At 44.0% G+C, this 27,084-nt stretch overlaps 1 protein-coding gene across 1 annotated transcript in view; it reads left to right on the forward strand.

Moving 5' to 3' along the window:
• LOC142249976 (beta-1,3-galactosyltransferase 2-like) overlaps nucleotides 1-27,084 on the forward strand; it is a 215,765-nt gene that overhangs the window by 77,153 nt on the left and 111,528 nt on the right. The window lies entirely within an intron of this gene.

The following is a 27,084-nucleotide window of genomic DNA, read 5'->3' on the forward strand; positions in this document are numbered from 1 at the left end:
TGATTTCAGCAATTGTAGGACCTCCGGAGTTGTCTATAGGGCATCTTGCACGTGTCCTTTGGACTACGTTGGCAAGACCCTGAAGAGAACTCCGGAGGAGGGTGGGAGAACACCTTTCTGATATTCGGAACAGACGAGATACACCAATTTCCCGCCATATTAATACGATTCATCGTGGCGATGCAACTCATATTCGTTTTTCTGTATTAGAGCTGGTAGAACCTAGCCCTAGGGGTGGAGACTTTGACAGGCTTCTTCTGCAGAAGGAGTCAGCATGGATATTTAAATTGGGCTCCCTTACACCAGGGGGGCTTAATGAGCAGCTTTCTTTCAACTGCTTCCTCCCCACTTAGCATAGACAGGGCTCATACTGTTTAAAAACTCCATTATGCCTTATTCTGGAAGAATACCCCCTTAGTTTATAAGGGGTTTTATCTATATTGATGGATATGATTACCATTATTATCTTTGTAATGTACTTGCCCATAAGGTTTTTGTGGAGAACATGGAATGTATGCATTGTTTATCTATGTTGCGTTATAAGCTACATATATGTTCTAACATTATATGATATCTAATCTAATTAAAGATTCTGTACTATTTATATTATCTTTCTATGTATACCTAGAGGTTTGGGGTGGTAGCTTCCGTGGATACGGTGCCTAATAATGTAATTTTACACCGCTGTTTTAGTGATTCTTATCAGCGGTTGCAAAATCCATCTAAGTCCAAATTTTATGGCACTGCGCATGCGTGCCCACATTTTTCCTACTGGGTCATGTGATCTGTATTCCTAATGACGCTGGCGCCGCATCTATGGAGACTGCGTGCATGCGTGGTGGCTCTTTACTCCTTGCCAGTAGGTTTGACTGCTGTGGGATTCCGTCTGGCGCGTGCGCAGAGCGCGCGCGATACCGGGCATGCGCGGTCTGAAACCCGGAGTGTCCTAGTTGAGCTGGCCTGCGGGTATTTTGATCCTCATAGGCCCCCGTTTGGCGCGTGCGTGAAGCGCGCGCCATACCGGGTATGCGCACCGGGTATTCTGACAGCATCCACCCTGTTTGCCCTCAGGTGTATTGAATGATGTGTGGTATATATATACCACACATGGCGGTGCAGATCCATGGCGATCACTTGGACTGTGGTGGTCATCTGCACAGTATTAACTGTACCATCGCTGATCCTGTTACCTGACGCCATGGACCTGCACACCTGATTTCCATATCATTCTGGGCAAGTACTAATCATTATTGTCTTCTCATTTTTTCATGCCATTGTGATAATGTTTTCAAACTGTGCACTTTATACGTATCTCCATGTTGATATAATGTATTTACCTCACAGCCTCCTGATGAACCACACTCTCTGTGTGGGGAAACGCGTCGAGGTGGAGTTACTGAGGTGGAATTATTTTATGATATGAAGGCTGATGGTTCACTCCTAATATAAGGACTCCTGAAGAGCAATAGCATATAACTGCTTGGACTGTATGGACTGCTATGCCCCAAATTCTTTGGTGCTGAACAAATAATTAATTACAGCCTACAAGATAAGTCCTATGCTCTAATTTGATTGTGAACCACTGCTACCTTTCTATATTGAATTGTCATTTGACATTATTTATATGTACATGACCTTTTGGTCATATGTTTGCTTTACACTGTGGTGTGGAATTTTTATTGTAATAAAAATTGTTTAATATTAGGAATATTTGTTTACCTTGTCAAACTGTAATATTCCCGGGACTTTTTTGATCCAATCCTATATACTATTTGAATTTCCAAAGTATGGCAGGATTTTTATCAGGGCCTGTTAATACGGCACCCTGGGCTGAGGAAGCGAACCAAGTATTCTCAACTAGTGAATTCTCTGCGGGGAATACAGGTTCGACTCTTAAAGATTCCTTTAAAGAATTATTAGCTAATTATAAAAATAACATACGATCTTGGTGGGAAATAAAGGGTTTGGAGAACTACCTTAAGCATCAGATTGTCCCTAGGGGATTAAGGATTAACATCCATCCCTCCCCGAGGACTGCCTCTGAAAATTTCTTGACCCTGTGGCGAAAGGAATCTATAGCCTCCTCCCTAAGATTAATGACCCTCCTCTTAGAGGAGGAGAAAAAATTATTTGCTGAATCTACCACTATTCTTAATACAGGTATTCATAACATCTTACGCCTTAAAAACGATCCTGACTTCATTAGAAGGGAAGGACTATTACAAACCTCTATAGAAAGATTTCAGAATAATTTGAAAGAGAGGAAACACTCCCAATTTATTAGGGATTTAGCAGAATTCAGGGAGGACAAGGTGTTCCAACCTCCCACTAGACAACCATCGTCAGTATCATCTTCCGACCTTGATACGTCTGATTCTGAAAGACCAAGGACGAGTACTAACCCCCCTGAGATAGCCAGTCGACCCCTACATCTATGGCCAGTTCCAAAAAAATAAAAAAAAAGGAGGGATGGACATTTTGGTTACCATGGGCCACCTCATGGGTCTTCTGGTTCATCTGGCTCTTTTTTGGAGCAGAGACACCTGGGAGGTTACTACCCACGTACAAGAGCGCATCAGGCGAGGGGAGGATTTTAAATCTCTCGGACGTCCCCCTTTCCAATAATGATTATGCGGTTCTATCAAAGGGTTTGGGTTTTATTCCCTCGAACCGTTATGATTGCTTCAGCTGGGTTAAAGATCTGGAGTTATTTGGGAGAAAGCTGAAGTGGAAGCTTTTCTTTGAACATAACACACGGGATCAGTGTAGGACCTTGGGCATTCAAGAGGAAGATTTTGAATGCTTTCAGTCCCTCACTGATCTCCTCAAAGATAATGCTAAGGCAAGGGGAGACGGTCCCTTCACTTGTTTGAAGAGGCCGAGCAAGAAATCTCCACCAGCCAACAACTGCACAAGTGTTGACATCTTTCTTAAGCTTGTGCAGGATGACCTTTTGAAAATTCCTCAATCATCCCTTGGTCTTTATTCTAATCTTACGGAAGGGGAATCCCTGGCACTTGATCGGCTATCAAAAAATGATGGTCTTATTATAAAAAAGTCCGATAAGGGCGGGAATCTTGTGGTCTTAAGTCATTCTAAATATCTTGACATGTGTTACTCTCTATTGAAGGATAGGGGGACATATGAAAGGTTACTTAGTGACCCAACAAAGACCTATGTTGATATTCTTCTCCCCATACTTGATCAAGCTAGGGTCTCTGGCTTGATTTCAGATAACGAATATGAGTTTCTATTACCACAGTGTCCAGTGATCCCCGTTTTTTACGCACTTTCTAAGGTGCACAAGGGCCTAGAGCCACTTAAGGGCAGTCCTATTGTGGCAGGGATTAGTTCCGTATCCCAAAATGTCGGTATTTATGAGGATAAAGTCCTACGCCCATTTGTTACCTCTCTCCCGTCTTACGTCCGGGATACCCCCCCATCTATTACAAATTCTTGAGGACGTGAGCGTGAGCCCAGAGACTATCTTGGCCTCCATCGATGTTGAGGCACTCTATAGCTCGATCCCCCATGAATTAGGTATACAGGCGGTTAATTTTTTTCTTAGGACTAGAGCCGTCGAGTGTGTAAGGCACAGTAATTTCATTGAAGATTTGCTGTCCTTCACATTACATCACAATTATTTTTTATTTGATACCAAGTACTTCCACCAACTCAGGGGTACAGCTATGGGGAGCCCATGTGCCCCCAGTTACGCTAATTTATTCCTGGGTTGGTGGGAGGAAACGGTAGTTTTTGGGGGGGAGGATGGGGAATCTCATCAATGTATCGGACTTTGGGTCCGATACATTGATGACATCCTCATCCTCTGGACAGGGTCCATTTTTGAGTTTGAGCAATTTGTTGGGGGTCTTAATAATAATTCTTTAGGGCTTAGATTTACCCACACGTGTGACCATAATTCAATCACCTTTTTGGATTTGGTAATAGTGAAAGATGGGAAGGGTAAGATCCAGACCCTCACACATCGCAAGCCTACGGCGACTAACTCTCTTTTAAAATGGGACAGCCACCATCCTCTTCCTCTTAGAAGAGGTATTCCAAAGGGGCAATTTCTGCGTATTCGCAAGAATTGTTCCAGAGAGGATGATTTTGAAAAACAGGCAGCAGAACTTTTTGATCGTTTTCTAGAGCGTGGTTACCCTAGGCGCATCCTACAGCAGTCCTATGCCTATGCCCAAAGTACCAATAGACACTCGCTTATGACTCCGAGGATACGTGATAACAACTCTAACATCACACGTATAATTGGTACTTTTGACACCCAATCTGATAGAGTGTTCTCGGTAATTAAAAAACACTGGGGGATTCTGAGGGCTGACCCCGACCTGTCTAAACATATTTCAAAATCACCATGCATTACATATAGGCGGGGACGTTCCTTGGGTGATAGACTCACTCACAGCATGTACCAGGCACCTAGACCAGAAGGAACTTGGTTGGATAGGAAAATTGTCGGTATGTTCCGTTGTGGTAACTGCAAGTATTGTGGATCAATGGAACAATGCAAGGGGCTAAAAAGTGCGGCCACTGGCAAAACATTTTATCTGCGTGATTTCAGCAATTGTAGGACCTCCGGAGTTGCATATAGGGCATCTTGCACGTGTCCTTTGGACTACGTTGGCAAGACCCTGAGAGAACTCCGGAGGAGGGTGGGAGAACACCTTTCTGATATTCGGAACAGACGAGATACACCAATTTCCCGCCATATTAATACGATTCATCGTGGCGATGCAACTCATATTCGTTTTTCTGTATTAGAGCTGGTAAAACCTAGCCCTAGGGGTGGAGACTTTGACAGGCTTCTTCTGCAGAAGGAGTCAGCATGGATATTTAAATTGGGCTCCCTTACACCAGGGGGGCTTAATGAGCAGCTTTCTTTCAACTGCTTCCTCCCCACTTAGCATAGACAGGGCTCATACTGTTTAAAAACTCCATTATGCCTTATTCTGGAAGAATACCCCCTTAGTTTATAAGGGGTTTTATCTATATTGATGGATATGATTACCATTATTATCTTTGTAATGTACTTGCCCATAAGGTTTTTGTGGAGAACATGGAATGTATGCATTGTTTATCTATGTTGCGTTATAAGCTACATGTATGTTCTAACATTATATGATATCTAATCTAATTAAAGATTCTGTACTATTTATATTATCTTTCTATGTATACCTAGAGGTTTGGGGTGGTAGCTTCCGTGGATACGGTGCCTAATAATGTAATTTTACACTGCTGTTTTAGTGATTATTATCAGCGGTTGCAAAATCCATCTAAGTCCAAATTTTATGGCACTGCGCATGCGTGCCCACATTTTTCATACTGGGTCATGTGATCTGTATTCCTAATGAGGCTGGCGCCGCATCTATGGAGACTGTGTGCATGCGCGGTGGCTCTTTACTCCTTGCCAGTTGGTTTGACTCCTGTGGGATTCCGTCTGGCGCGTGCGCAGAGCGCGCGCGATACCGGGCATGCGCGGTCTGAAACCCGGAGCGTGCTAGTTGAGCTGGCCTGCGGATATTTTGATCCTCATAGGCCCCCATTTGGCGCGTGCGTGAAGCGCGCGCCATACCGGGTATGCGCACCGGGTATTCTGACAGCATCCGCCCTGTTTGCCCTCAGGTGTATTGAATGATGTGTGGTATATCAGTCAGTGTAAATATTATTATTATCCTTGGCCAATAAACCTAGTTTGTGTTGCCTTGGACTAAATAGGATTCTTCTATAGATTAATTTGATCTAATAGCCTCAGCCAATGATTCCAGTCAGGTTACGAGGATATATGCCCAGCTTATTTTTTGGGCTGTATATTGTTTGGGATGTGTTTCTGTGGTAAATATGAGTTTATGTACATAAACTATTATATTGTTATAATGAGATTCCCTAAGATAAATAAGAAATCTTCTGGTAATACTAAAAATCTGACAATAAGGCGGGCTTTGTACGTTGCGACATCGCAAGCCGATGCTGCGATTTCGTACGCGATAGTCCGCGCCCCCGTCGCAGGTACAATATCTTGTGATAGCTGGCATAGAGAACATTATCGCTACGACAGCTTCACATGCACTCACCTGCCCTGCAACCGTCGCTCTGGCTGGCGACCCGCCTCCTTCCTAAGGGGGCGGGTCGTGCGGCGTCATAGCGACGTCACATGGCAGGCGGCCAATAGCAGCGGAGGGGCGGAGATGAGCAGGATGTAAACATCCCGCCCACCTCCTTCCTTCCGTATAGCCGCCGGCGGCAGGTACGAGATGTTCCTCGCTCCTGCGGCTTCATACACAGCGATGTGTGCTGCCGCAGGAACGAGGAACTGCATCGTACCTGTCGCGGCACCGGCATTATGGAAATGTCGGTGAATGCACCGATGATACGATAACGACGCTTTTGCGCTCGTTCATCGTATCATCTAGCATTTACACAATACGATGTCGAAAGTGACGCCGGATGTGCGTCACTTTCGATTTGACCCCACCGACATCGCACGTGCGATGTCGCAACGTGCAAAGCCGCCCTAAGCCTCCACAGAATAGGCTGTTCTGTATACTAGTGACATATTTTCCATCCATAGCTGTGCTGATATATATATACAGTATATATATATATATATATATATATATACAGATACAGATAGATAGATATGTATATATAGAGAAAATATTTTTTTTCTTTTTTTCTTTTGTTCTGTGGCATTGTATGTCTTACCCGTTCAGTGTTTATGCGTGGCTATTGCTATAGGTCTGTATGAATATGTGAGCTAATATGTACATATGTTGAAATATTTTTTTTCTCCCTTTCTATACAACCAGTGTTGTGAATTAACCCTTCTGTCTCCTCTGTAATTAGTGTAATTGATCACACCAGAAATTGAGCGAGCAGGTTTGTGTTGGAGGTGTATATAAGATATGTCTGTGGCTACAATAAATCAGATATGAGTAAGGATCTGTTGGATCCGAAAAGCGTCATTTGTTTGCCTTTTAATGGAGTCCTAACCATGGAATTTTAAAATGTGAAATAAAGTCTTGGAATTTTTTATTGTTTGAGATTGGGATTTTTCTTGGAATTTTTTGGATTGCTTCTTCTGGTGACCAGCTGGACTCTGATCTGTGCATCCCTTTCACTATACCAGGTATTGCAGTTGGTGGTGGAGTGGCTGATACTTATAAGTATTTTTTGTTTTTTGATAAAATTATAGACTTGTCTTTGAAGTTTGTTTAACAAATAGATGGGGATTATTAATGAAACAGTGCAAACAAGTATATAAATAACTTCAATCCCAAGCCAAGATGTTTCATGTTTTGTAAATGGTCAAAATGTTTTTGTGTATAGTTTTCTTGTACGGTTGTATGTGAAGCATTAAGGGTTTTTTCTATTAAAATAGCGGTGGGATTGGTCTGTTCTATTCCAAGATAAAGATTATTGCCTTCTCAATGGAATTAAACCTCGCTTTATAGACATTTTGTAAATCTTCATCTTTGAAATATCTTAATATTTTTGATTTTTTTGGAATTGATTTTGTTTGATTTTTTTTTTACTTTTAATATGTTTGAGATTGTTGATAGGGAATATAGTCGATAAGTCACCGTAATTATTATTATTATTATCATTGGTCTATAAACCTAGTTTGTGTTGCCTTAGACTAAATGGGATTCTTCTATACATTAATTTGATGTAATAACCTCAGCCAATGGTTCCATACAAAATATGAGAGAGAAATGGGGACGGGACATGTATGTCTAGTTCTGTTCAAGACTGAAATGTTATTTGAGGATTATTCACAATGACATTAGCTGAAGGGTAGAATACAATGCCAGTACTAAGACTGTGACCTTGAAAGACAATTTTTTAACCCCAATTAATTTTGTTCAATGCTTTTTCTGCTACCAACAGTATTAGGGTAGGAGGGTATTTTTTTAAAATGTAAGAAATCATTATTTCTGTGCAATCTGAGGTTTCTCTGCCATTAATAAAACCCACCTGGTCAGAATGTGCTAATTCGGGGAAACATTTTAATATCTCCAGGCTATCAGTTTAGAATACATTTTGATGTATGTGTTCAGAAGAGAAATTGTCACTAGGCTGAGGCTTCTGGATTTGTTAGGCCCAGGAGGGCTCTGCACATGTGCCTGCCAAAGTCAAGGCTGATGACGGTATGTGCTGCAACCTTTGAGGCCTAGCAAACCCTGAAGCCTTGGCTTAGTGATTGAGACCCCGGGGAGGTCAGCCCTGCAAGGCTGATACAAAGATGTGACAAAGCCCACGGACAAGTGGGAATGAGTAGCAGAGGACATGGATAGAAGAGTAAATGTTTTGTTTTATCCTATTTTTAAAATTTTGCTGAATTTGCTGAGAATCAGTTTATAAAAAAAATACGCATTTTATAGAATTCAAATTTTCCTCTCTAATTTATCCACTCATCTCTAGAAATGATCCATTTATAGTTGCCTGGCTCAACACTTTAGTAAGGAGGGAAAAGAGAGTAACTTAAAATCTGGTAAAATATTAATTTGAAAAACCATCAGGGCCAGAGCATTCTTTTTTTAAGCTTCTTAATGATATTCATCATTTAAGTCTTTAAAAAGAGTGGGAAGATTTTACTTTTTATTAAAAAAATCATCAACCTCTTTTTGGCATGGTTATTTGGTATTCCACTCATCCTGTAAATTATAATAATAAAATATCTTGAGTAAAAAATCAGCAAAGGATTCTACTAGATTTTTTGGATGGAAAGAGATAGTATCATTGGTTTCTCTAATGGATTGTATTCTTGTTTTAATTATGGATAGTTTCATTCTTTTTGCAATTAAATGAGGAATGTTTTTATTGTAATGATTTGTTTTTACCGATTGAATTTATTTATCAAACTTGCCAGAGAAATATGATCTTAATTCAGCTCTAAGTTTAAGTAGTTTAGAATGGTTCTTTTGGATTGTGTTTCATTCCTGAATTAATTCTACTTCTAGTATATGTTTTAGTGTAGAAGCCGAATGAACCTTTCTCTTATAGAAAGCCACCTTCTTTGATTGTTTTATTTGAAAGGTAAAGTAGATTAAAGCTATTTTCCACAACTTGTGTGACAATGTTTACACCTTTTATATACTTGATTGGTGTAAGTAAAGTACAGTGATGCACTACTGCTGCCAGTGTAGTTGCAAAAAATTGATTAACATCACGTGCTACTGTTTTCCACTCAAGATGAATACACGTTTGAATACACGTTTGCATTCACGTGTATTGAAAACTATACCAATATTTCTTGACTTGATGATAGGTCTATAAACGAGGGAACAAATTCAACATGTAGCTGTGGCCGAAAGTGTTGGCACCCTTGAAATTGCTCCAGAAGATGAAGTATTTCTCCCAGAAAATTATTGAAATTACATGTTTTGTTATACACATGTTTATTTCCTTTGTGTATATTGGAACAACTAAAAAAAAAATGGAAAAAATGCAAATTGGACACAAAACTCCAAAAATGGACCAGATAAAACTGTTCACACCCTTAATATTTGGTTGCACATCCATTGGAACAAATAATTGCAATCAATTACTTCCTATAATCATCCACAAGCTTCTTACACCTCTAAACTGAAATTTTGGATCACTCTTTTTTTTACAAACTGCTTGAGGTCTCTCATATTTGAAGGGATTCTTCTCCCAACAGCAATTTTAAGATCTCTCCACAGGTGTTCAATGGGATATAGATCCGGACTCATTGCTGCCACTTCAGAACTCTCCAGCGCTTTGCTTCCATCCATTTCTGGGGTTTCTTGAAGTATGTTTGAGGTCAATGTCCTGCTGGAATACCCATGACCTAGGACATAAACCCAGCTTTCTGACACTGGGCACTATATTGCAACCCAAAATTATTTGGTAATATTCAGATTTCATAATGTCTTGCACACAGTCAAGTGCCCAAGTGCCAAAGGCAGCAAAACAACCCCAAAACATCTATGAACTTCCACCATATTTGACTGTGGGTACTTTTTTTGTAGGCCTAATTTCATGTTGGTAAACAGTAGAATGATGTCCTTTACCAAAAACTCGATCTTGGTCTCATCTGTCCACAGCTTTCCCAGAAGGATTTTGGCTTACCTACATTTTTGCAAACAGCAGTATATTTCCAGTATATTTTTGAGCTATTTTTTTCACTATGAGGCAATTGTGCCTAGCAAATAATTGAATGAGTATTCTCCTAATCAATGCCTTATAGGTGTTATATATGGTGTATATCAAACAATATTGAGAGTTATTTGTCTTAAAATCATTTTTTAAGCTTTGTTCAATCTGAGTTTCATATAAAGCCTTTTTGGATTTTGTATTTTGCATTTTGACCTGACCAGATTATAAGAATAGCCACTGGACCAGTATTAGTTTCACATCAATTACAATCAGCAATGTTTCAAAGCAGTATATCAACACTGCAAAGAATTAGTCATAAAATTTAACTTTTACTTAAATCACTAAAATGTGGTCAGAATCACAATTACAAGACAAACAAACAACCAACATGAATTTAAAAGAATTTTGGCCCCTCCTTTTTTTTCTCTAGGATATATAGTGGCCCAAATTAACACACCGCAAATAGAAATCGGATTTGTCTCACCAATTTTTTCTTTCAGTGAAGTATCTCTTCAGATCCCTTTTGGGTTCTGCTAATGAATGGACCCTATAAACTTCACTGAAAGAAAAAATTGGTGAGACAAATCCGATTTCTATTTGCGGTGTGTTAATTTGGGCCACTATATATCCTAGAGAAAAAAAAGGAGGGGCCAAAATTCTTTTAAATTCATGTTCGTTGTTTGTTTGTCTTGTAATTGTGATTCTGACCACATTTTAGTGATTTAAGTAAAAGTTAAATTTTATGACTAATTTTTTGCAGTGTTGATATACTGCTTTGAAACATTCCTGACCAGATTATACCTGATCACGTAAAAAACAATAAAAGAAAACCGAAAAAGAGGTCTTTATAAATGCATGAATGTGCTTTATTAATTAATTACATCATTAAAAAGTTGCATGGAAACAACGAGGGCATTGAAGAAGGTGACGCCGAAACTTGCATAGGGGTGGGCGTCGCACATAGACTGCTCCTGGTCATGGACATAAGTAAAAGTTTAACTTCATATAGTCTTCCTGACTCTTCCCTACACTATGTTGTCCTATTAAGCAACTGTACAGATACAGCCATTCCTTATGGGCCACTTAGCCTGAGTGGAATTATATATATATATATACACACTTTTTTTTCTTACCATACTGTATCCCATACTCTGTTACTTTCATAGCTGTATTATCTGTAAACTTTTGGTTGACATTGTGTGTGTGTATATTTTTGATGCTATTGCATCTTTGTGTGCTGAGACACACTTGATTTGCCCACTTATGAGTTTAGGTGAATTTTCTTTACAACTACCTACCTCCATGCACCAGACACCGATTTAGTACATGAACATAACTTGATTAACATACTGATCTCTGCTTTTGGTATATTTTGTTGCACAGGCATGCTCTCTAGCAACACTACACTTATTTAGATTTTATTACAAGTGATCCCCTTTGACATCTCTCTCACTGTGGAGTCCTTGTGTGCATCTGTTTTTTGTACACCATCATTAGTGGCTATTCACCTTACAGCACTATGCATTGAATTTTATGTTATCCAGTTGTTTCTTTTTTTGCCACATATCACGCAGTATTTTTATTGGCAATCGTGTATATGTGTGTGACGCTGTCGTTGCTTCCATGCAACTTTTTTGTCATGTAATTAATTAATAAAGCATTCATGTATATATAAAGGAATGAGAAAGTAAACCAGAGCTTTAAGGCTAAACATTTTTATCTTTTAATTTTATTTAGACAAAATTGTTTAAAAAGAAGTTTATAGAAATTCCATACAGAAAACCACAAATAGGTCAGTGCAAAATAGACGTGATAATGATGAGTATGTAAAGGCCGCTTTACACGCAGCAACATCACTAACGAGATATCGCTGGGGTCACGGAATTCGTGACGCACATCTGGCCTCGTTAGCGAAGTCGTTGCGTGTGACACCTATTAGCGACCGCTAACAATCAGAAATACTCACCTAATCGTTGACTGTTGACACGTCGTTCATTTTCAAAATATCGTTGCTCTTTCAGGACGCAGGTTGTTCGTCGTTCCTGAGGCAGCACACATCGCTACGTGTGACACCCCGGGAACGACGAACAACAGCGTTCCTGCGTCCTACAGCAACGAGGTGGGAGTGACATGAATGCGGCTGCTCTATGCCACTCCGCTTCTATTGGTGGCCCGCGGAGTGACGTCGCTGTGATGCTGCACAAACCGCCCCCTTAAAGAGGTTGTTCGGCAGCCACAGCGACGTCGTTAGGAAGGTAAGTATGTGTGACGCGTACCGGCGATATTGTTCACCACAGGCAGCGATTTGCCCGTGACGCACAAACGACGGGGGCGGGTGCTTTCGCTAGCGATGTCGCTGCGTGTAAAGCAGCCTTAAAGCAAGGGGGTAAACCATTTTATATAAACCCACAGCCAGTGAGGAGAGTAGAATAGCTGAGCAGTGATAGAAAGCAGAACCCAATATAAAGATAGTAGGTTAGATCACCACATTGAACTGCATCAGGACAAAAAGTGTTTATAAGTTGTGAGACTTGTCAAAAGAGGTGCTACTAAGATACTAACCATGCAGGGTGCCCAAACTTCTGCCTCTGCAAATTTTCTTTTTTTGTTAATTTAAATATAGAAAAGATGAAAATATATATTTTTTTGCCTAAAATACAAAGAAAGTGTGTCAACTTTAACTTTATGCCTTTAGAGATCTTGTTGTCTTCAACTTGCCTATCTGTTCACAATAACAGTAATTTTGACCAGCAGTGCCCATACTGTTGCATGCCGCTGTATGTATTACATAGACTCTTAATAATTTACTACTATGGTTTTGAATTTTGTGTCTGAACGCTGTTATAGCCGTGTCTTCTGGGAAAGTGATCTAGGAAAACAAATCTTGTTTAAAACACTGCGTTAGTAAATTACTGTAATTTCTGTACTCGTAATTACGTCAATGTTTTATAGTCTAGTGACCTTTGGATCTCACCAGAGTATTCAGATTATAAATGTGTCACATGTAGACATAATCCCTTATTTCATAGGTCACAGAATGATCTCTTAACTACCATGTATTCATTCCCTGCCATAAAAGTATGTTTTAAAAGCAGCATAAACTGTTTCTGCATTATACATTTTTATATCAGCCTATATTACTGACAAGTAACCTGGTTGGACACTTGAATATAAAGCTCAGACAGCCAGTTAGTTAGCCAGTTAGACCCGCTCAACATAACAGCCCTATTATCTTGTTTATGGCTTCTGGAGAAGTAGCGTACATTTTAATTTATTATTATGTGGTATACAGTCATGAGATAAACTAGGTACACCCTTCTTTTATTCTATTGATTTTGTATGAAGACATAATAAAAAAACATCTGGTCCTTAGAATTATATCAATACAGTGTTAGATAAACACATGACAAATTACATTGTATCATTATTTAGAGGGAACCTGTCACATAGAAAAATGCTGTTAGGGTACTTTCACACTTGCGTTTTTTTCCTTCCGTCACAATCCGCCCTTTTGGAAAACAGCGGAATCCGGTAATGGATTCCGCTGTTTCCCATAGACTTGTATGGATGACGGATTGTGCCAAAAAGACCAGCGTTGCTTCCGCTGGGCGACGCTGCGTTGCTTCCGCCGAGCTGGAGGAACGCAGCATGTAACGTTTTTTTGAGCAGCGGAATCCTTAGGATTTCACTGCGCATGCTCTCTGGCTCCCTGCACCCGTAACCAAGGTAAATATCGGGTAACCAAGCAAAGTGCTTTGCCTAGTTACCCGATATTTACCCTGGCTACGTGTACAGGGAGCCCGACACTTCCCCGCTTGGCTTCGCTCCCTCCCGCACTCCACTCCGCATGTACACACGCACACACACACACACACACACACGCATACACGTGCACACACACACACGCACACACACACGCGCGTACACGCACTCACCTGTCCTCAGCGCCATGGCCCCGCTCGGCTCCACCCACCCCGCACTCCGCCCCCCGCACACATTCTCGGCGGCCTAGCGATCAGCTGATCACCCGGCGACCGGCTGCTGTGACGATCAGCTGATCACCCGGCGACCGGCTGATGTGAGCGATCAGCTGATCACCCGGCGACTGGCTGCTGTGAGCGATCAGCTTATCATTCACAATAGTCTGCCTCCGGTGAAACTGTAAAAAAAAAAAAAAAAAAAAGCTGATTCCGTTGTTTTGTACGATCCGTTGTGCCACTATATGCAACACATCCGTTGCATCCGTCACACAATGCAATGCAACAGATGCTGTTTAACTCAAGTGTGAAACTAGCCTTAACGTGCAAATATGGGGATAAGCTGCAGGTTAATAGCATTCTGAACCTGCCTGGACATTGAACCCCACTCCTGGGAGGAAACAAACTTTAATCTTCCCAGCAACGTTCCTGTTTCAGTCATGGGGACGGCAGCAGTATAAATTCAGTCACCGCTCTGTGTAGGGAGAGTGCTGTCTATAACTGCGTACCCCACAATGACAGCCACTCTGTATGAGAGGAAGCTGTCAGTCCTTGTGGGGGACGTGGTTACTAGAGTTGAGCGATGTTTGATTCGAACGGTTCGCCAATTTCAAATTCGAGTGATTTTGGTTGCTGTTCGAGTCGTTCGACAAACTCGAATGATTTGCTTCAATTTCGGTAGTTCGAGTTACGTTCAATAACGGTTCGATCACCAAAAGCGTAGCTAGTTCTAGCTGGCTTTTCACTGTAATAGTGTCAGTCACTGTTAATAATGATATTATCAAAATTCAGCGTATATTGTGCGGGGGGGACGGGGTTTAGATCAGTGCTGCTGAGTGCTGAAAGAATGACGATCGCCATTTTTTTTTCCTAACCACACGTACAGTGGGGCGGGCTAGACTGTCAGCCAATCACAGACACACACACAGCAAAGTGGATTTTTGCCAGAAAAGCAAGGGCATGTGTCATAGGCTGTGCATGTCACATGTCCTTGCCCTATAAGACCCGGACATTTTCCCCTTCGCCGCCGTTATCTCTCTGCTGCGGGTGGTGACAGTCACCGCTTCCGCTGCTGCTGCTGTGTGCGCTATAGACATACAGTGCAATCTACACATCACTTTAGGGATTAGGGACTACTTGTAATTTCAGCCCTTTTCAGGGCTACATTACAGCCGTTCATACCCATTGTTTCTAGGCAGGTCTGTGCCAGCGCTGTGCAGGGGTTTATATCACAGCGTCTGGCTAAATCAACTCAGGCAATTCCTTGGGGCATAGTTTCATTGTCAAGGATAGAAAGTGAGGCTTCCTCTGCTGACAAGCAAGCTACAGCACCCAGGGCCGGATTATAGGCGGGGCAGACGGGGCTCCAGCCCAGGGGCCCCCACCACAAGAGCTTCTGAGGGGGGCCCCCACCACCATCAGTGTGGGCGCCATTTTATTAACGCCGCAGTGTGGTTCAGGACCGCACTGTACCTTTAAAGAATTTCAATCCCGGCCGTCACTTTTCTGCAGACACGCCCACTGCACGCTGTGTGGGCTGCGTCTGCTAGGATGACGTCACCGCGCACCTGTTGCTGCTTCTAAGTTCCTGCCGTAGAGGAGCTTGTGGGAGGACCGGAGGTCTCAGTGGATCCCGGTAAGTATGATGTTATTAATCATGGTGCTGGGCAGGAGGCTGCAGTGAGGAGGGACCAAGACGCCGCTGATAACACCAGACCGGATTCCATAGTGTCAGCACAGCAGCCACTCTGCTATCAGTGTGAGTTATTGCCAGAGTCTGAACTGCTGCAGATCAGGTCGGACTGTCAGTGCTGGGTCATCGGCCTCATCCCTCCCCTGCAATAACCCACACTGATCTCCAGCACAAACATCACTACACAGATCCTGCACTGATGACATCTGAGCCTGCAGCACACATTACACTATATGGCCCATATTACATATAGAATATGTGAGGTCCTGTAGGCCCAGGTGTGATCAGTGCAGGACATTGTATATCTGTGTACATGGTATACCGCATCCAGTGTACAGAGTAGTGTGATATACTGTGTACACACATCAGATGGTATATAATAATGTGTATATTCTATAACATCTGGTGTCTGTATCACAGTAAACCCAGTCAAATGCCGGGGGGACCCACTCACGGTGGCAGGAGTGGCGTAGCGCTAGTCAGGGGGGCACGGTGCCCGCAGCTGCCGATACAATTGAGAGCAATGATGAGATGGAGCGGCGCGCTCTCTCTCATGATTCTCCTCGCTGTGTCTGTCGGCATTCTGACAGCTCTGCAGCAGAGCGTGGTGACGTGATCACTGCGCACCTGCTGAGAGGTCAGAGCAAGCGACAGCAGTGGACGCGCTGAGGAGACCGGAGGAGCGGGGGAACGAGGAGAATGAGTATGTACAATCACTGTGGCCAGACGACCATGGGGGTGCATTAAATGATATGGCGGCTGTATACTACATGAGGGTGCCTAATGCTATCTGGTTCTGCACTGTGCTATATAGGGGCTGTATACTACATAAAGGTGCCTAATGCTAGCTGGTTCTGCACTGTGCTATATAGGGGCTGTATACTACATGAAGGTGCCTAATGCTATCTGAACTGCATTGTGCTATATAGGGGCTGTGAACTACGTGAGTGTCTAATGCTATCTGGTTCTGCACTGTGCTATATACGGGCTGTACACTATATGAGGATGCCTAATGCTATCTGGGTCTGCATTTTGCTATATACGGGCTGTATACTACGTGAGGATGCCTAATGCTATCTGGCTCTGCACTGTGCTATATAGGGGCTGTGTACTATGTGAAGGTGCTTAATATAATTTGGTCTGCTCTGTGCTATATAGGGGCTGTGTACTATGTGAGGATGCCTAATGCTATCTGGCTATGCACTATGCTATACAGGGGCTGTGTACTACATGAGGATGCCTAATGCTATCTGGGTCTGCACTGTGCTATATAGGGGCTGTGTACTATGTGAAGGTGCTTAATATTATTTGGTCTGCTCTGTGCTATATAGGGGCTGTGTACTACATGAGGGTGCCTAATGCTATATGGGTGTGCATTGTACTATATGGGGGGCTGCATAGTGCCATATGGGGGCTGCATAATGCCATATGGGGGCTGCATAATGCCATATGGGGGCTGCATAATGCCATATGGGGGCTGCATAGTGCCATATGGGGGCTGCATAGTGCTACATGGGGGCTGCATAATACTATATGGAGGACTATGGGAGCTTCATAACACTATGTGGAGGAATATGGGAGCTGCATAATACTATACCCCCAGAGTTGTATGTCCTCTACACCCCAGAGCTGTATACCCCAGAGCTGCATGTCACCCCCCCACCTCAGAGCTCTTTGTCCCCCCCACCTCAGAGCCACTGCCCCCCTCTAGAGCTGTATGCCCCCCATTGCTATGTACCCCTTTCCTCAGTAATATGGATGTCCCCAGTAATGTGTATGTCCCCAGCCTCTCTTGTGATGTATATACAGCAGTGTTAGTGTTCTCTATGTGCGGCCATGTCTGTTAGTGACTGCCACCAATCAGCGTGGCACAGACACATGCCCAGGAGGAGCTGGATGGAGACAAGCGGGGAGGTGAATGAGACTGTTGCCGGCTTCCCAATATTAAAAATATAGATAAAAATATAAAAATGTGTCTGTGTGTGCATGTGTGATGCGTATCTGTGTGTCATCTATGTATGTCGGTGTATATGACTGTCTAGATTTATGTCTGTTTATATGTGTTTTTGTGAATTTTTCTTTAACCCCTTAAGGACGAAGCCAGTTTTGTACTTAATGCCCAGGCCATTTTTTGCAATTCTGACCAGTGTCACTTTATGAGGTCATAACTCTGGAACGCTTCAACGGATCCCGGTGATTCTGACATTGTTTTTTCGTGACATATTGTACTTCATGATAGTTATAAATTTAGAACGATATTTTTTGCTTTTATTTGTGAAAAAATCGGAAATTTGATGAAAATTTTGAAAATTTTGCAATTTTCAAACTTTTAATTTTTATGCCCTTAACCCAGAGAGTTATGTCACACAAAACAGTTAATAAATAACATTTCCCACATGTCTACTTTACATTAGCGCAATTTCTGAAACAAAATGTTTTGGGGTTAGGAAGTTAGAAAAGGTCAAAGTTCATCAGCAATTTCCAATTTTTTCAACAAAATTCACAAAACCATTTTTTTAGGGACCACATCACATTTGAAGTGACTTTGAGAGGCCTAAGTGTCAGAAAATACCTAAAAGTGACACCATTCTCAAAACAGCACCCCTCAAAGTACTCAAAACCACATCCAAGAAGTTTATTAACCCTTCAGGTGCTTCACAGGAACTAAAGCAAAGTGGAATGAAAAAAAGCAAAAAATAAAATTTTACCTAAAATGTTGCTCTACCCCAAATTTATTCACTTTTAGAAGAAATAACACAACAAAATGAACCCCAAAACTTGTTACCCACTTTCTTATGAACGCGCCAATACCCCACATGTGGTCAGAAACCTTTGTTTGGACAAATGGGAGGGCTCGGAACAGAAGGAGCAATATTTGAATTTTGGAAAGCAAATTTGGCTGAAATAGATTGCGGGCACCATGTTGCATTTACATGTCCGCTAAGGTACCTAAACAGCAGAAACCCCTCACAAGTGACGCCATTCTGGAAACTAGACCCCTCAAGGCTTCTATCTAGGGGTATAGTGAGCATTTTGGATCCACAGGTACTTCACAGATTTTGATAACGTTACGTTGTCACATTGAAAATTTTCATTTTTTTCTCAAAAATGTTGCTTTAGCATCAATTTTTTCACTTTCTCAAGAGGTAATTCCAAAAATTTGACCCCAATGTTTGTTACCCACTTTTTTATGAGCGCGGTGATACCTCACTTGTGGTCTGAAACCTTTGTTTGGAGAAATGGGAGGGCTTGGAACGGAAGGAGCAATATTTGAATTTTGGAAAGGAAATTTGGCTGAAAAAGATTGCGGGCACCATGTCGCATTTGGAGGACCCCTAAGGTACGTAAACAGCAAAAAAACACCACAAGTGACCCCATATTGGAAACTAGGCCCCTCAAGGAATTTATCTTGATGTTTGGTGAGTACCCTGAACCCCCAGGTGCTTCACAGAAGTTTATAACGTTGAGCCATGAAAATAAAAAAATAAAATTTTACCACAAAATTGTTACTTCAACCAGGTAGCTTTTTTTTTCACAATGGTAACAGGAAAAAAATCACCATGAAATTTATTGCGCAATTTCTCCTGAGTTTGTTGATATCTTGTATGTGGTGGAAATCAACTGTTTGGGCACACTACAGGGCTCAGAAGAGAAGGAGTGCAATTTGACTGCAAAATTGGCTGGAATCAATAGCGGACGCCATGTTGCATTAGGAGAACCCCTGAGGTGCCTAAGCAGTGGAGGTTCCCCACAAGTGACCCCATTCTGGAAATAAGACCCCTCAAGGCTTTAATCTAGGTGTATATTGAGCATTTTGAATCCACGAACACTTCACAGAATTTGATAAGCTTAGGTTGCCATATTGAAATTTTCATTTTTTTCACAAAAATGTTGATTTAGCGACACATTTTTCACTTTTTCAAGAGGCAACAACAAAACGTGTACCCCACAGGTTGTTATCTAATTTCTTGTGAGCGCAGGGATACCCCACATGTGGCCAAAAATCTTTGTTTGGATAAATGGGAGGGCTTGGAATGGAAGGAGCACCATTTGAATTTTGGAAAAGTTGAAGTAAATTGCGCGCACCATGTCACATTAGCAGGGCCCCTTGGGCACCTATACATCAGAAACCCCCCACAAGTGACCTCATTTTGGAAACTGGACCCCTCAAGGATTTTATTCAGGAGTATAGTAAACATTTTGAATCCACAGGTACTTCACAAAACTGTTGCTGTAGCAACAAATTTCTCACTGTTAAGGGGGCTTTACACGCTGCGACATCGCTAATGCGGAGTCGTTGGGGTCATGGAATTGGTGACACACATCCGGCCGCATTAGCGATGTTGCTGCGTGTGACACCGATGAGCGATTTTGCATCGTTGCAAAAACGTGCAAAATCGCTCATCGGTGACATGGGGGTCCATTCTCGATTATCGTTACTGCAGCAGTAACGATGTAGTTCGTCGCTCCTGCGGCAGCACACATCGCTATGTGTGACGCCGCAGGAACGAGGAACCTCTCCTTACCTGCCTCCCGGCCGCTATGAGGAAGGAAGGAGGTGGGCGGGATGTTCCGGCCACTCATCTCCGCCCCTCCGCTTCTATTGGGCGGCCGCTCAGTGACGTCACTGTGACGCCACACGGACCGCCCCCTTAGAAAGGAGGCGGTTCGCCGGTCACAGCGACGTCGCCGGGCAGGTAAGTATGTGACGCATCTGCGCGATGTTGTGCGGCACGGGCAGCGATTTGCCCGTGTCGCACAACAGATGGGGGCGGGTACCCATGCTAGCGATATCGGGACCGATATCGCAGCGTGTAAAGTAGCCTTTAGGCTATGTGGCCATGATCCAGCGACACGGCGTCTAGTACCCAGTGTCAGCCTCCTGCAGAAATGTGAGTGTTGTCCACGGGAGAACGCAGCTCCCCATGCCCACGATTTGGGTTCAGGCTGCTGTGGACTTTAGTTCTATTCTACCTGCAAAGAACACTCATCTCCGCAGCATAAATTGACATCCTGAGGCTCGGGAAGCTGCGCCACAGGTCGATTTATGCTGCGGAGAAAAGAAACACAGTGGGCACGGGATTTCTAAAAATCCTGCCACTGTGCTTCTACTGCACAACGCAGCGTTATGGACGCAGGGAAAACACTCTGCGCCCAAAATGTTGCAAACCCTGATTGTGAGCAAACAGCGTAAAATGCTACAATGGATGAATGGATAGATGTCAAACATATATAACGTCCCACCCCCCTGCATATTCTAAGCTGGCGCCCTTTAGTGCCTTTCATGTGACACTAAAGGATGCCTAGCCTTGTATTTAGCCCAAAAAAAAAAAAAGAATTAAAATAAATGACGTGGGGTCCCCCCTATTTTTGCTAGCCAGCTAGGGTAAAGCAGACAGCTGTAGCCTGCAAACCACAGCTGACAGCTTCATCTTGTCTGGTGATCAATTTGGAGGGCTCCCCAAGCTGTTTTTTTTTTTAATTATTTATAAATAAATAATTAAAAAAAAAAAACAAACGTGGGGTCCCCCCAAATTAGATCACCAGCCAAGGTGAAGCTGACAGCTGGGGTCTGGTATTCTCAGGATGGGAAGAGCCACGGTTATTGGACTCTTCCCAGCCTTAAAAATAGCAGGCCGCAGCCGCCCCAGAAGTGGCGCATCCATTAGATGCGCCAATTCTGGCGCTTCGCCCCAGCTCATCCCGCGCCCTGGTGCGTTGGCTAACGGGGTAATGAATGGGGTTGATACCAGGTGTGTAATGTCACCTGGCATCAAGCCCAGCAATTAGTTATGTCACGGCGTCTATCAGATACCCGACATAACTAATTGACAGTAATAAAAAAAAAAATTGACAACAAAAAAATTTTTATTTGAAAAAACACTCCCCAAAACATTCCCTGATTGACCAATTTATTGAAAAGAAAAAAAAAAAATCCACAATAATCCATTTGGACGTCCCACGTCGCCTCTGGACCTTCTAGAATATGGGGGACACGTTCAGGGAACGTATCCCCCATTTTCTAGGAGGGCAGACCCTCCATTTGAGGAGAGTGGGTGCAAAGAATCTGCACCCACCCTCCCTGGGTCACAGCTGCAGAGTGCGAGCAGCCAGCGTCCTGAACACAGGAAGCTGTCAGCCGCGCTCTGCACATGTGACCGGCAACTGCTGTGAAGGAGCCGGAGGAGGGGGCCGCGGGGGATCAGCGCTCCGACAGGTATGTATGACACCGGGGGACACCGGGGGGGATAGGGGGGGACCCGGCAGGGCCTAGGGAGCAGGTTTCTGTCGTATGTGTTATGGCACATACGACAGAAACCATAGGAACAGTGGAAATGCGGCCGGCGCGCTGCTGTGCTCGCCGGTGCGCGCGGCCATCTTGGATTTTCGGGAGGGGGTTGGGGGTCGGGGGGGGCACTTTGGGGACACCGGGGGACCGGAGGGAACCGGGAAAAAGATTTAACTCCCATCTGGCATGTTTGATCATGCCAGATGGGAGATAAATCATTTTTTACCGGCGCGGTCATTTGCTATAACTTGATGATCGGTATACGGTGTATACTGGTCATCACGTGACTGGGGACCGGAAAAACCGGCCCGAATCATGATCTCCAGGGTCTCAGCTACCCCCGGCAGCTGAGACCCCGGAAATTTTCTGACTCTGGGGGGCGCTAGACCCTTTTTTCCGACCGCCGTTAAAAAGCGGCGGATCGGAAAAAGTACCCTTATTTACCGCCGTTAAAAGGCGTATCGGCGGTCGTTAAGGGGTTAAATATATACTGTATGTGTACGTATGCCTGTATGTGTATGTATCTGTGCATGTCTATGTGTGGATGGGGCCCACTGAGACTCTTTCGCCCAGGACCTACAAAAACCTGGAGCCGACCCTGCGTGTACCAGTCATGTATTCTCCTGTACACTGTACAGGGGCGTACCTTTGGGGGGCATGCGGCATATCTGCCCCTGCACAGCAATCAGGGGGGCACCATTAGAAAATGTGAGGCAGCAGTATGGTGGTAGAAAATTGTAAGTGGAGAGTATTGAGAAAGAAAAGTGTGAGGGGCATAGAATGGAGACTGGGTAGTGGGGGAGGGGGGATAAGCAGTATAGAGAAGGGGCAGTATGGTGGCCAGTGTGAGGCCACAGTATGCTGAGCTGGGGGAATGTGAGACTGAGGTGCAGTATAGAGAAGGGGCAGTATGGTGGGCAGTGTGAGGGCACAGTATGCTGAGCTGGGGGAATGTGAGACTGAGGTGCAGTATAGAGAAGGGGCAGTATGGTGGCCAGTGTGAGGGCACAGTATGCTGAGGAGGGGAATGTGAGACTGAGGTGCAGTATAGAGAAGGAGCAGCATGGTGGCCAGTGTGAGGGCACAGTATGCTGAGCTGGGGGAATGTGAGACTGAGGTGCAGTATAGAGAAGGAGCAGTATGGTGGCCAGTGTGAGGGTGTAGTGGGAGAGCATACCCCCTACAAAGAAAGTTAGTCGACCGGAGTTATTGTTAATAAAAATGTCTTTGTTATATTGTGTTAGGGCACCCCCTAGTGGCCGGGTGGGACGGCTGTCACCACAGTGAGAGGAGGAGCCGGCAGAAACCAGGGGGGGAAGAGAGTGTGTATGTGTGAGGAAGAGGTTGTTGGATCCGGGACGTGAGAGAGCGAAGATCAAGGGGCAGAGTGTGGGGGCTGAATTAAGAGGGGACGCCGGAGAGAACAGGAGTGGACGGATCCTCGAGAGTGAAGCAACCGGTGTGGGTCTGGTGTGTGTGTAACCGACAGTGGGAGCCCGGTGAAGCGGAGTAATCAGGGCACAGCCCCATGGGAGGATTTGTTAGGGCAGGTTGTCCCCCAGCCCAGGAAGTGTTTTCTTGTCTGCAACAGCCGGATTGAGACTACGTGTGTCAAGTGTGTCAATAAATATGTCTTTTGCTTGCATCACACCTTGCCTGAAGACTGTTTGTGTCACTACCGACGACGACATCACCACACTCTGCCCCACCAAGTCAGTCCCCGACATTGAAGTAGTGATGGAGCCAGGGGTGAGCCTTGAATCAACTAAGGCCACGACTACTAGGCTGGAGGCGCCCCTGGCCACTCACTACAAGGGCACAGTATGGAGGACACAGTATGCTGCGGAGGGGAATGTAAGACTGAGGTGCAGTATGGTGACTGGATAGTGAAGGAGGTAGGCAGTATAGGGAAGGGGCAGCATGGTGGCCAGTGTGAGGGCACAGTATGCTGAGAAGGGGGAAAGTGAGACGGAGGTACAGTATAGTGACTGGATAATGAAGCAGGTAGGCAGCATAGAGAAGGGGCAGCATGGTGGCCAGTCTGAGGACACAGTATAATGAGGAGGGGGAATGTGAGACTGAGGTGCAGTGTAGAGAAGGAGCAGTATGGTGGCCAGTGTGACGGCACAGTATGGAGGTCACAATATGCTGAGGATGGGAATGCAAGACTAAGGTGCAGTACAGTGACTGGATAGTGAAGGAGGTAGGCAGTATAGAGAAGGGGCAGCATGGTGGCCAGTGTGAGGGTACAGTATGGAGGGTACAGTATGCTGAGGAGGGGTAATGTGAGATTGAGGTGCAGTATAGTGACTGGATAGTGAAGGAGGTAGGCAGTATAGAGAAGGGGCAGCATGGGGGCCAGTGTGAGGGTACAGTATGGAGGGCACAGTATGCTGAGGAGGGGGGATGTGAGACTGAGGTGCAGTATTTATATCTAAATGCTACAGTTCGTGCTCTACTGTTATGGTTGAAATGTTAACGTTATTGGGCCCCCACCAGATTTTCTGCCCAGGGGCCCCCACCAACCTTAATCCGGCCCTGACACCACCTGTCCATTTTTGCTACGCAATTTTTATTGCAAAAAGTGCTGCCATTTTTAGGGCCATACTTTCATTTTCTTGGATACTACGTGAGGGTTCCTCTGCTGACAATTTTGCTATACTACCTCTGCATTGTACACCACATCTCCATCTTTGCTAAGCTATTTTAAATTGCAAAAAGTGATGCCAGTTTTAGGGCCATAGTTTAATTGTCAGGGATACTACGTTAGGGTTCCTCTGCTGACAGTTTAGCTATACCACCTCTGAATTGTACACCACATCTCCATTTTTGCTACGCAATTTTTATTGCAAAAAGTGCTGCCATTTTTAGGGCCATACTTTCATTGTCTGGGATACTACGTTAGGGTTCCTCTGCTGTCAAGCAAGCTACACCACCTGTGCATTTGAGTACAACAGCCTCTTTATGCAATTACAATAGCCTGGAAACTTACTTGATATCACTAGTACACAATTTTAGTCACACAGGTATTAGGCTAAAAAGTTATATATTTTATTGAAAATTTTTTTTTGACATACAAGGAAAAAACATTTATATTAAAAACAAACACAGAGCTGCTAATATCCATGTGTGGTGGTTAGATTAATTATGCATATAAATGTGGCCTGTTATAATGAAAATGATAATATCAATTAGTATAGCTCACAGTCGGTCACATATAAATGATATGTAGGTTCTAGCCAAGGGGTATCATATATCAAAGGCAAGCTGTATTATTTAAACAATGGTGGTAAGCAGTCATATACAATTGCTAGTTAGTATTAGAATATATAAGGTTTTATATGCCACAAAGGGGAACTCCCAATAAATCAGTGATTAGGTTTAGGGCATAAACAGCCATAAACAGCATAGATATACTACCAGCACAAATGTAAAAGTGCCTACAGAAACAGCATGCATAAAGCATAAACGTAGCAATACGCACACGTGACATTCCTGGAGGCTGTACCGAAGTGGTCACATGAGCGGGTTATGCGGCGCATGCGCATTGCGCCGTGTTCCGTATATGGAAGCGCTAGGCCCCGGATCATCGGAGAGGAGTGTCCGCCGTCGCTAAGCGACCAGCAGACGCACTCACCCCTGTGCGCTGGAGCTCTGCACTTCACGGAAGACAGACACAAGGTAATGCGCTGCTCGCCCATGCTACCAGCACGGTGTTATAGTTCAGCCATCATTTATTTTTAAAGATTAAATAGTATGTTGACAATTATTGAATACAGTGCATTACAGTGTTATATATCACAGATAATGTATTGACAGAAAATCTACTATGCATTCTATAAAATCTATGAGAAAAGTTACATAGCCGCATAACCCACTCATGTGACCACTTCGGTACAGCCTCCAGGAATGTTACGTGTGCGTTCCACCTAATAACTCAGTGGAACACAAGATTTATTAACAGTGCTAATAGGCTGAAACAATATAAACGCCCACTGATAGGAATGTCAGGCTCACATCATACAACCTCCTTGCTGTTTATATTAAGGCCCCGTCACACTAAGCAACATCGCTAGCAACATCGCTGCTAACGAACAACTTTTGTGACGTTGCTAGCGATGTTGCTGTGTGTGACATCCAGCAACAACCTGGCCCCTGCTGTGAGGTCGTTGGTTGTTGCTGAATGTCCTGGGCCATTTTTTAGTTGTTGCTGTCCTGCTGTGAAGCACAGATCGCTGTGTGTGACAGCGAGACAGCAACAACTAAATGTGCAGGCAGCAGGAGCCGGCTTCTGAGGAGGCTGGTAACCAATGTAAACATCGTGTAACCAAGAAGCCCTGTCCTTGGTTACCCGATATTTACCTTCGATACCAGCCTCCGCCGCTCTCACTGCCTGTGCTGCCGACTCCTGCTCTGTGCACATGTAGCTAGCTGCAGGACACATCGGGTTAATTAACATGATGTGTGCTGTAAGTAGGAGATCAGGGAGCCAGCGCTAAGCATTGTGCGCTGCTCCCTGCTCTGTGCACATGTAGCTGCAGCACACATCGGGTAATTAACCCGATGTGTGCTGTAAGTAGGAGAGCAAGGAGCCAGCGCTAAGCAGTGTGCGCTGCTCCTTGCTCTGTGCACATGTAGCTGCAGCACACATCAGGTAATTAACCCGATGTGTGCTGTAAGTAGGAGAGCAGGGAGCCAGCGCTAAGCATTGTGCGCTGCTCCTTGCTCTGTGCACATGTAGCTGCAGCACACATCAGATAATTAACCCGATGTGTGCTGTAAGTAGGAGAGCAGGGAGCCAGCGCTAAGCGGTGTGCGCTGCTCCCTGCTCTGTGCACATTTAGCTGCAGCATACATCAGGTAATTAACCCGATGTGTGCTGTAGCTAGGAGAGCAAGGAGCCAGCGCTCAGTGTGCGCTGCTCCCTGCTCTCTGCACGTGTAGCTGCGTGCGCTGGTAACCAAGGTAAATATCGGGTTGGTTAC

Source organism: Anomaloglossus baeobatrachus, chromosome 8 (genome assembly GCF_048569485.1).
Source record: "Anomaloglossus baeobatrachus isolate aAnoBae1 chromosome 8, aAnoBae1.hap1, whole genome shotgun sequence".
NCBI lineage: Eukaryota > Metazoa > Chordata > Amphibia > Anura > Aromobatidae > Anomaloglossus > Anomaloglossus baeobatrachus.